Source organism: Taudactylus pleione, unplaced genomic scaffold (genome assembly GCF_031769625.1).
Source record: "Taudactylus pleione unplaced genomic scaffold, aTauple2 ptg000211l, whole genome shotgun sequence".
NCBI classification, from domain to species: domain Eukaryota; kingdom Metazoa; phylum Chordata; class Amphibia; order Anura; family Myobatrachidae; genus Taudactylus; species Taudactylus pleione.
The window spans coordinates 1,284,504-1,295,832 of record NW_028284613.1 but is presented as its reverse complement, the minus strand read 5'-3'; the positions used below and the strand labels follow the sequence as shown (position 1 = coordinate 1,295,832).

Genomic DNA, 11,329 nt, shown 5'->3' with positions numbered 1-11,329 from the left:
AAAGCTGAATACAGCAAAATGTTTTTAATCAAAAATAAATTAATTTGATTAAATTCTTATAATTTCTGCAGATATTCCAATGAGATGATCAAGAAAGACATTAACATATAAGGCTTATATAGCGCTAGACCAGCATTACTCTGAAATGAGCAGTCACATGACCCTGACATGACTTTGCATTGCTAACCAGCAAATCCATATATTTTATTCTAAAAAAAAACAGAGTAATCAACAGCTCAAATTAAATACATGCAAATACTGAATACTGCACTTGGGGGAGATGTATAAGTAAGTGAATAGAGTGGAAAAGTGTACAAGTGGAGAACTTGCACATAGCAACCAATCAGCTTTGAGGGTGCATTTAACAAGTACATTCTGTAAAATGATAGGTAGAAGCTGATTGGGTGCTATGAGCATTTTCACCACAGGTCCACTTCTCCACTTGTTACACAGCTTGATACATCTCCCTCATATTATCCTTACATAAAGTAAACTTGTTGAAACAAATATATATATTTTTTTAATTGTAAATGATTATAATAATGATATGTTTCAGTTAAATTTTATCATTGCACTACTGTTTATATTAAGAATTAGCAAACAAAGTAATTTGAAAGAGTTAAATATAAAGCACCAACCACTGTTATAATTTCCCACCAAAAGTGAATGCCAAACATTATAGAAAGTAACAGCAATATAAGTACATCTTCACATGAATGATATTAATGTAGATAAAAAAAAGTCAAAGATAGGAATAATATATGGAAATTCATACACATAACACTGGAAAAATTACAATAATGACAATAAATAATCAACATTAAATTATGCCATTTAGACCAACTGTAGTGCCCCATTTAGCCCATCTGTGTGCACGGAGTTCAACTGGTACATCCAGTAGAACTCCTGCATATCAAGGTTTTTAAAGCAGTCACTGTCTTGGTAAGTAATCTGTATATCTTCAAAGGGAATATAGAAGCACAGGTGGCGCTTAATTGCACACAAATTATACATTAACACTATAAAAAAAATATAATATTGCACATTTATTAAGTTCAAACAAATAATACATTTCATCAGAAGCCTCTGATACTGTTCATAAGGCCGGGAAATGCGTTAAGTTTTCTGGACACCAGCTGGAGCTTATTCTTCGATGCAAAGCATATATGATCATGCTAACCATAGTGATTGGAGACCGAAACACAGCACAAGAGTTTAGCAGCACCGAGAGATATTCAGGCTCTATATGTATGCCGGCTTCCTGGGAAAGATAAGTAACCCTCATGTAGAGGCTTTCTCTTAAATACAGACTGTTACATTGCCTGGCCAGGAATGTTTTTTTTTTTGCTGTAGTGAGAATGTTTTTTATTAACGGACGGGCAGTCACTCAAAAGCCGATTTGTTGCTATTATCATTAAGTCTGCAAGTACTGTAACTGTTAGTTTGTAGCTATTCCAATTGTGGTTTATGGCCAAAAGTAACTAAGTTACTAATCACTGAGCTGAAGTACAGCTGGACTGTGACTTAAGACTTAGATATCGATGCTAGATGCATAGTAATTGGAATCTATTAGGAACTAGGAAATTGCTGCTTATACTAACATCTACTAATAATTGCTTGGACTTTAACTAGAGTTATTATATGCTTGTGCAAAAGTTGAATGGTCTTAGAGGTTCAATAATTACTGCTGCTTTCTAACCCTTATGTACGCTGCATAAAGATACACAGATGACCGAGACCTTGAAGAAATCTCGATATTGGTGTCAATACAAATATTAACATCTTAGATGTCTTGGATTATGTATATGACAAATAATAGATTAGTGAGTACTTAAAACAGAGCTTAAAGGGAGGAAGATAGATTTTATGGGGTCAATACAATTAGGTGCAAATTGCGAGGTGCGAGTTGCTATTTTCTCTTCAAATTCGCATAGCAATTTAATTTTGCAATCCAATTAGCAACCCACACTAAATCAGTCAGACTGAATTCACATCTTTCCACTCGCTTCTCCCTGAGGGTGAGAGAGGGAAAGGAAAATCATTATTTTCTGGTTAAAATGTCGGGACACTGTGCGGAACCCCTTGGACACCCCCCACCCTAATGACTAATTAGGTATTTGGAAGTTTCCAATTAGTTTGATTAGTCCAAATTACCCCAAAATCAACTTTTTTCGTACCACAAATTTAATTACAATATTTTTTTAATTGAAAAAAAATTGTTTTTTTTTATCATTTTGTTTTATTTTTCAAGATACCCTCAAAGTACCCCAAAATCACCCTTTTACTACTTTTTTAATTAGTTTGAGATTAAATGAAAAAAGTTTGTATTTTTATCATTTTCTTGCATTTTTAAAAAAACATAGATCAGCTATTTGACACTATTTCAAAACCTACAGTACTGTATCTTCCTAATGCCTACAAAAAGCCTTCTATACAGTCCTGCTAACAAAATTATCCATTTTGGGGGGTCCAGGGTGGTCTCCCCACTTTTTCATGCACTTCTCTCAAATCTCATTTGGCAGACAATTCTCACTGCTCCATTGCGACTAGTGCGAATAGGTATTTTTAATTGGCATGGAGAATTCTCGAGAGCGCGCTTCGATGAGAAGTTTGCGAGTTTCAGGAAACAAACTCGCTACTTGCAATTCGCACCTAATTGGATTGACCCCTAAATGTCTTTGAGAATAATGTAATGTCTTTTTGCTGCTAATTGATTTAATATTTTTTCTGTTTTATTTATATTACCGCCCGATGTTTATTATTGCTGATTGTGTTTTATTATTTTATGTTATATTAAATTGACCTTAATTCCATTTGCTTCTGTTCTGTTCTTGAAGATTCAGAGATGTATGTTCATCCAACAAATGTACCTCTCTGATGGTTAGGGGTCTGCGTCTGCACAGGACCCATCCTGCGCATGTGCAGAACGGGGCCTGTGATCTTGCTCGCAGATCCCCCAAGCCGCAGCACAATTGACATGCTGTGGCATTTGGGGGGTGGAAAGGGGCATGCCTGGGCACCGTTCCTGGTAACAAGGACTGTGTTGCTCTCATTTTCCGGGAGGGATGAGGCCAGGGTCTGCGTCAGCGGATACAGATTCCTGGCCTCTTACATGACCAGCACCTGATCAGGCTGCAGAAAGCTTCAGGTCCCAGGCTTGACCAAAGTAGCAACCATCGGGACCTTCAGTCTTGTTGGTTATGATGGTGACCCCAGCCTGTGACGTCGGTCACAGTGCTGAGTTCGCAAATTCAGAAAGGTGGTGTCTGACACCTCCTTCTGCAATTGCATCTGAGATGGACGGATTTGCACAGACGCTTATGTGCGGCTCTGCAATCTGTCCATTTCTGAATCATGCCCAATGTTTGATCCTGCTAGAGGATATAGAGATTGTCAGATGTTGCTGTCAGTCTCTACACAGCCAGGTAGTAAAGGCAATCCAGCAATAAACCAGTGTCTTAATACCACATCAGTGGATCCTCAAGTTTGAATAGTAAAGTAATCAGCTGCTAGTGCCTGTGGTGTTCAATGAAAAAGTATGAATATGAGCATAATCTCACTGCTATATAAATGGTATTTGTCCGCAGTTTCTCAGTGACGTTGCTGTTTCAATGATCCACTGGGCCAGTAGTGCCATATATAGAGAGTGGCCGTGGACACTTGCAGGCTGTAGTAATAGCTTTCAGCAGTGGGAGAATGGTGAACTGTGCTCAAGAGAAATTACCACTGTAAGCTGCAGGGGCTGGAGTATAAACAGAGCCTCCAAGGTGCCAATGCTTGTCACAACTGTGCCCCACAGCTGGTATACCTAGCAAACTTGTGCAGACAGCGGGAGCTGGATCTCAGTAGTGCAGTTGCTGATCAGTCTGTATCTTTCAACATATTTCGCCGCATCCTCTGTCAAGAAGCAGAAGACAGTGTATGCCCCCGATTTTTTCATTTTCTACATTTTTGAGACAATCTGACTCTGGACTACAGTAGCTCTAAGCAGCCAACCATCGACCACCAGTTCTATCATAATGTAGATTCATTTTTACGTGATTCTTAAGGCCTCATAAGGCTTGCTCTGACAGAAATTTTTAAATATATATGGTGCTTAAAAAACAAAAAGTGAATGTTCTGCAAAGTACATCTAGGTTGCAGAAATGGTGAAGAGAGGCCTCTCTACAAGAACTGTATCAGAAATGTCAGACTCACTCATAGCACTCGTGGACATCCTTAGATTCTCCTCAGGGATTTGTGACAATTCTGAACACACGTTTGTTCTTCAGTATTAGGATTATATTTACTAAAGAGCAGGTTTGTACAAGTGGCGTTGTTGCCAATAGCAACCAAACAGATTCTAGCTATTATCTTCTAGAAGGTGCTAGATAAATGTTAAGTAGAATCTATTATGGGCAACAACTCCACTTCTAAAAACCCGCACTTTAGTAAATATACTCCTTAGTGCATTTTATTCACTGATTTCCCTGTTTTACATTTGACACCTAGACTGAGGGTCTGATTCACTATGGATTGCTATTTGTTAATGCGCACGCAATGCAGTTGCCAATATCAGTGGTGATATGCAAATGCATTGCGATCACAGTATAGCATTGCAATCAGAGCCTCACATAAGGACGCCCACTTTCCCTTGTTTCACATCTGTAATACTTAGCAATGTAGCGAAACAATCAGTAACATTGAGTAACATCGGACCCATATGCAGAGTTGCCCAAGCCGAGACCTTACTCAGTGCTATGGCTGCATATAGCCACGCAGTGGATAATTTATGCATACCCCTGCAATGGCATTGAAACATACTGGCACGCCTGCGTTTGCCTGACCACCTCCCCGTCACCACCCGCAAATGGCACTTCCTGTCAATCACTCTGCAATGGGTCTGCGTAGCCATTGCGATCACAGTTCCGATCACAGCGTCTGGTTTGCGCATGCGCACTGTGATGCATATGCAGTGCAAATTGATCGGCCGATTGCATGTGTATTAGAAACTGCGATCCTTGTTTAATCAGGTCCTGAGTGAGAAGGCGTTGCATCATCATATGAGGTTACAAAAGAGGATGTCTGACTGACAGCAGTTCTAGATCCACCACTCACAAATAAAGACCAAGGCCTGAGCCTTTCCTTGCCACTGTATGTGGTGTATTGCATGTTGCCAATTATGTTTTTCAGCAGTAAACTTTCCCTTTATTATTAGAGGTGATGTCTTTTTCTTTAACATTGTGAAATATTGCTTTGATTTCAGGTGCCCTGTCTCAAACCCTTTATGTCCTTGAGTACCGGCTTTAGTAGATGTTGAAGTACTAGTATCATCATGACTGGCAGCAGCTGCAGCACTAGTACTTACTTGCTGCTCCTGCTCTTCTATCAACTGATTGTGATCCATTTCAACCTACAGCCCTGCTAGTAATGGTGGCATGGTACCTACTGAACACTATTTATTAAGACAGTGCCACTGCCTGGCCCTTAACACACACAAGTTTTAGAAAAAAAAGTTTTCCTTTTTTTAACAAATGACAACTTCACACTGTGACTCATAGTGCTGATATTAATGGTGGCACTGCACCTACTGAACATTGATTTTTAACAAAGTGCCATTATCTGGCCCTGAACATACACTAGTTTTCGGAAAAAGAAGGTTTTTTCTTTTTTTTTAACAAATGAAAACTTCAACACTGCAACGCACAGTGCATATATTATTAATGCAGTGGCACAGTATCTACTGAACTCTATTTTTTAACACACTGCCTTACCCTGAACACACACACATTTTAGAACAAAAAAAAGTTTTCAAACAAATGACACAAAATCACAACAACACACTGCTCCTAAATTAGTATTTTTTTAAAATAAAACACACAGTGCCCTTTAAAACTAACACAATGCTCCCAATGACAATTTTTAAATTACACAGTGCCCATTTAAGAACATAATGCTCCCTAATGGTGTTTTTTAAATGACACAGTTTAATGACTTTAAGGTACAATGTGCAGTGCAAAATGAGTCAGTGCACCTAAGATTGTTAATTTTTATCTAAGACAATCACAGTTCCCCACCCACACCCTCTCCGTCAGATTTCCTGTGTGAAATGGCGCCTGAACATGAGGGAGAGTCTTTTATATGTAATCCCAAACATGCTAGATCTGATGCCAGGAAGGTGAATTTTTGCCCCATTTTGGGTCAGAGCCCGATGGCAATAACCTGGTCTGGATTAGGAATGCCTTGGAAAGCCAAAATTCGAGTGGGTTTAGTTTGAAGGTAACCCAACCCACTCATCTCTAATATGTAGTGTATTATTTAATGCCTCAAATTGTGAGAATAGCAAAAATAATAAATAATGCGATGTCAGCAAGTACAGCTCAGAAAATCAACAGCTATATAAGTGTTGCATTTAAATAGGCATACATTTTTTGCCTGAGTCTAGCTACTTTCAATGTGCATGTTTACAATGCTGATTTTATATTTATGGGGTTTTATTTTACAGTTTAGTTTGTCTACAGTAATCACCTCGCTAACTATTCTCATTAAGAAGTTGTAGTAAACATTTCATTTTAAATTTACAGAGAGAATTACCCTAGTGTTATTTCATGCTGTGATCTTTTTAAATGTGCAAATAAAAGGATTACTTACAAATGAAGTGCGTGAGAATGAAAATATAAGCAGGTTACTATGTGAAATCTGGATTTAATACATTATGTGTGTTGAGTAAAATGTCAATAATGAATAATTCAGCTGTGGTATTCCTTCAAGAACAAGACCTGACCATTGGCAAATACATTGTGGGCATAAATACATTTTAGCAACATGTTCATTGATATAGGCTTTGAATGATAAGTTTTTAACACTTTAATGTAAAAAGAAAAGTAGATAATTTTATGTTGTATTATGTAAGCATTATTATCTTATCAGACACAATTACATTAGAATGTGAATTAATATTAATATTAGTATACTATTTATGTTATGGATATTTGCAATATATTGCTTTTCCTGTTCTAGTTGGCAAGCATATGCTTACCCTAAATTATTGTAATAAAATGACAGGTACATAGACTGACTTTTTTAGGCCTAACATTACTAGCAGTATAGATTTCTATACAGTCTAAAAATGTGTCCAGAACAGTGGCCCTGATTCAGAGCCGGACACTCTGACAGAGCGCTCGCTCTGAATCAGGGCCGTCCTTATCTTTTTTAAGAGCGGCCTCCTGGCCGCTCGCATAGCTGTGGGTGACCACCCGCAGCTATAGGGAGCGGCCAAAAAGATGGTCGCGATGGTCAAGAACATCACGACCATTGGGTTTGCGACGAGACCCTTGTAGTAGGGTCTCGTTGCCGCAAGCCCTGGAGTGCTTGTGATGTCAGTGGGGCCGGCTCCAGACGGTAGGTAATAGCTAGTTCTCAAACTACAGAGTCTGTCTAGCTTGTCTCTTAAACTCCTTTAAATCTTTTGCTGTTCTCCTTAAAGTACAGTCCGCAGCGCTTATTGTTATAACTATATGCGGCAGCGATGGGATTTCTTACTCCTTGTCCCACAGTCTACACTGAGTGGAGAACTGCTCAGTCTGTCCATACATTTGGGGAGATAGCACCTGAACTAACAGTTGGCGACTGGACAGTGTCTGTCTTTATGCTTAGTATCACAGCTCCCTCCTCTGCTATCTGTGCTGCTAGTGATGAGACTCGCTGCCTTTGTGGTGTAATATGCTGGTGATTTGGTTGGCCTAAGGTATGTATTGCATTACCTCAGGAGCTTCAGTACTCACTATGCAGGCTTCACTGCTTCTTTAGCTCTCAGCTGTCCTCCGTTATGTACTGGTGGACTGAAGTAACTAGGGGCAGTTTTCTCTGGTGTCTGTAGCTGGCTCTCCAAGGGCTTCTCAGCCTGTCTCTGGTGTCAGTCACTGAGTACAGCTTTGATGGTGGGAGGAGAATCTCCCCTCAGTCTGCGCCACCTCTACTGTTGTGACACAGGGCTTTATTTTGGCCATAAGGTTAGCAACACCACTGCTCCATCCTCAGGTACCTCAGCATACTCTCTGACCAACTGCTGCTTGCTCCCAACTGTCACTTTCTTACCACCTGACACTGGTCATGTGACCTGCTCCTGAGCTGCTGCTGAAACTGCTTTGAGTTGTCTGTTTGTGTAATAACAGACATGCGATGTAATGCAATGCACGGTGTCAAGTGTAATATCTTGCATAGTGGGGTATTACATTCATCCCCGCTGAAAATATGCGTGTCTTCACGCAACAGAAAACATTTAAAGTCCAATATAGAACAGTCCGTTTGACATTTTCTGAAACAAAAGAACTATTTACATCAGGCATACACAAAAACAAAACCTTTTCTATACATTTGTTTACAGGCTAATGTCTATACTGAATAGGTATAGCGCCTTTGTATCTCCTTCCCGACTTTCTCAAAACCTGCTGCATAATTAAGGCTATCTCATGGGAACTCATTTCAGTGTATTCATGGTCTGGGAATTTGTACTCCGATGGTACAGATTCCTTTGCTTCAATATATGGTTCCTCAAGATCAATAGATTTAGACTTTTGCAGAAAAGAAACTATGCAATTTGGTTCAGGGGTCCCCAACCTCTCTGCTATGGGTGAATTAGCAACCCTTTCACTGTCTGACTTGCAATCAGTCAAGATCATACTAGAATGGGTGTCATCCATTTTGAATCTACTCTGAGATAATGGCTCTGAAGGAGGTTGTGGTCTGATCACTCCCCGCAAGTTTTGCTTTCCCAATCCACTTTGCTCCTACACATCTTGCTCAACTTTTCTCTTCAGCATTTCACCTGACATTGCGGCATTGGAATATTTTTGTCTGCATTTATATGGTCTCCTTGGATAGAATGGTTGACAGCAGCGACGCCTTCGGTAAGGCCATTGTTTATTAGCACCCTCTCTGTCTACCACACTTTCAATTTCTTCAGAGTTCTCTCTTCCTTCACTGTGTTGGTAGTTAGGTGAGAAACCTCTTCATTGTGGATAGCGCCAATAATGGTCGTAACCTGCTGCATATTTGCTGCCTTGGACTGGAACACCACCTGGGCCAGTTACGTTAGCTGCTTGTAGACCTTTCTCCCCAACAACGACATCAAACTCTACAGTCTCTCCATCTCCCAAACTGTGGAGGTACTTCCTGGGGTTGTTTTTCTTGATGGCGGAATAATGTACGAACACATCCTCCATGGTGTCCTTCCGGTTCACGAATCCATAGCTGCATTGCACATTGAACCATACGACTTCACCCCAAATTCTTCTTGCGATGGCTGATGTAACATCACCTGCTGATGGCGTGCTTGCAATTTTTATTTGGTTCTGTAATATTGGGTTCAAACTCGCAACTCTTGGTTGCCCTTCTTCCATTTGTGGACCTATTCTTTCTGTCTCTTCTGAGGGCTGGTCCTTAGGCTCTCTATGGATGCAATAGCATTGAATGTGGCCACTTTGCCAACAACTTCTGCAGATGGGCCTCACTTGTGAATCAAATTCGTCTGTTGGATGTCGGCCTGACTCACGTGGAATGTTCCATTGTGACTTGTTTCTCCCACCTTGTTCCTGGCGCCAATCTCTGTGTTTTGCTTCAGCCTGTTCTTGTCAGAGTTCTCTCAACTCTCTTCCCATCTCTGAAAGACTTTGTGCCAATTTGGTGATTTTGTGATCAAGGGCCCCGATCGGATCATGAGCATACTGCACCTGCATCTGCTGGGTAATTGCTCCCTTTGGTGTCAGGAGGTCAGGCCCAATGTATTTACTGCTCTCTTCAATGTCTCCATCTTCCATCTGTTCCGACAATTCGTTGTCATCACTCTGATTGAGTCCAAGAATTTGCAACATCGTCTCCTTGAACTCTGAAAATGAACAGCCCTGATGGTTGTGTTTCCACATCCTCAGTTGTGCTCGTAGTGCTTCTCCTCGTGCCCCTTCAATGAACAGACTAATGTCTCATCTTCTTGTTGATCCTCTTGCAGGTCTAGAGCTTGGACTGCCTGCATAGCCTCCTGTAGACCCAGAGCAAACTCCCTCAGGGACTCTTGGGGTTTTTGTTTCCTGGCATAGAAACGACCTTTAAGTACGGAGATGGTTTGTGAATTGAAGATGCCCATTAATTTTTTGAAGATTTCCTCAACCGTTTTCCGCTCTCCGTCAGAAAATGCTTTGACTTCACGTCGTGCAGGACCTTTCAACTGCCCCAATAATATCTCAACTTTCTGCGTTTCACTCAGCGGGTATAGCCGGAACATGGACTGCATTTTGTCCTAGAATTCTTTGAAGGTGCTCGTACCCAGTGTACGTGTATTCCCAGAGTACATTGGCAACCATGGGGCCCCAAAATAGTATGGCATCATGATGGGTGATGCCTGTGTCATATGTGCCACACCGCTGCTGGGCGAGACATTTACTGATGGTGAAGCGACCCGAACCAACCCGAGGTTGATGCAGGGGTTTGTGGTGCAAACATTTTCCTGTCGTATCCTGTTCGCGGACGCCAAATGTGGTACCCTAAAACTTACAGCCCACTATACTTAGTGGCTTAACAGGTTCGTTATTAGAAATTGGTTATTGTACAGTGATTTCCTCCAGAATAAACACAAATTAGGTAAGAAAATGTTATCTTTATTCTTCAGGCTCGTTCCAGCAGCTTTTTCCTTTGATGAACCAATTCACACCAAACAACTTGTACCAAGTATTATAAATATAATTTAGAATAATTGACTTAAAAAAACTCTATAAATAACCTTTTTGAATCAACTTTTCCTACATACTGTATCATAAAATAATAATTCTCGAGTGAAGATTTGGTAAACCCATATAAGCATTACAACTGTATCTTAATAATTTTTCTTTAAACTTTATACTGCAGTATAAAATAACCAGCCACCCTAAATGTCACTTTTGATTTAACTAGGTTATAACCTCGGTGGTGCACAACTCTCTCTTCTCTTTGCAGTGACTCCTGGATAACTGGCTGGCTGCGGGTTACATTAGGTGCTGGTCTTGGGCGTAATAGCTAGTTCTCAAACTACAGAGTCTGTCTAGCTTGTCTCTTTTAAATCTTTTGCTGTTCTCCTTAAAGTACAGTCCGCAGCGCTTATTGTTATAACTATATGCGGCAGTGATGGGATTTCTTACTCCTTGTCCCACAGTCTACACTGAGTGGAGAGCTGCTCAGTCTGTCCATACATTTGGGGAGATAGCATCTGAACTAACAGTTGGCGACTGGACAATGTCTGTCTTTATGCTTAGTATCACAGCTCCCTCCTCTGCTATCTGTGCTGCTAGTGATGAGACTCGCTGCCTTTGTGGTGTAATAT

At 40.5% G+C, this 11,329-nt stretch overlaps 1 pseudogene; it reads right to left on the bottom strand.

The window, feature by feature from the left end:
* Window positions 1–8,366: 8,366 nt before the first annotated feature.
* On the bottom strand, window positions 8,367–10,384 carry LOC148517766 (uncharacterized; annotated as a pseudogene).
* Window positions 10,385–11,329: the final 945 nt, after the last annotated feature.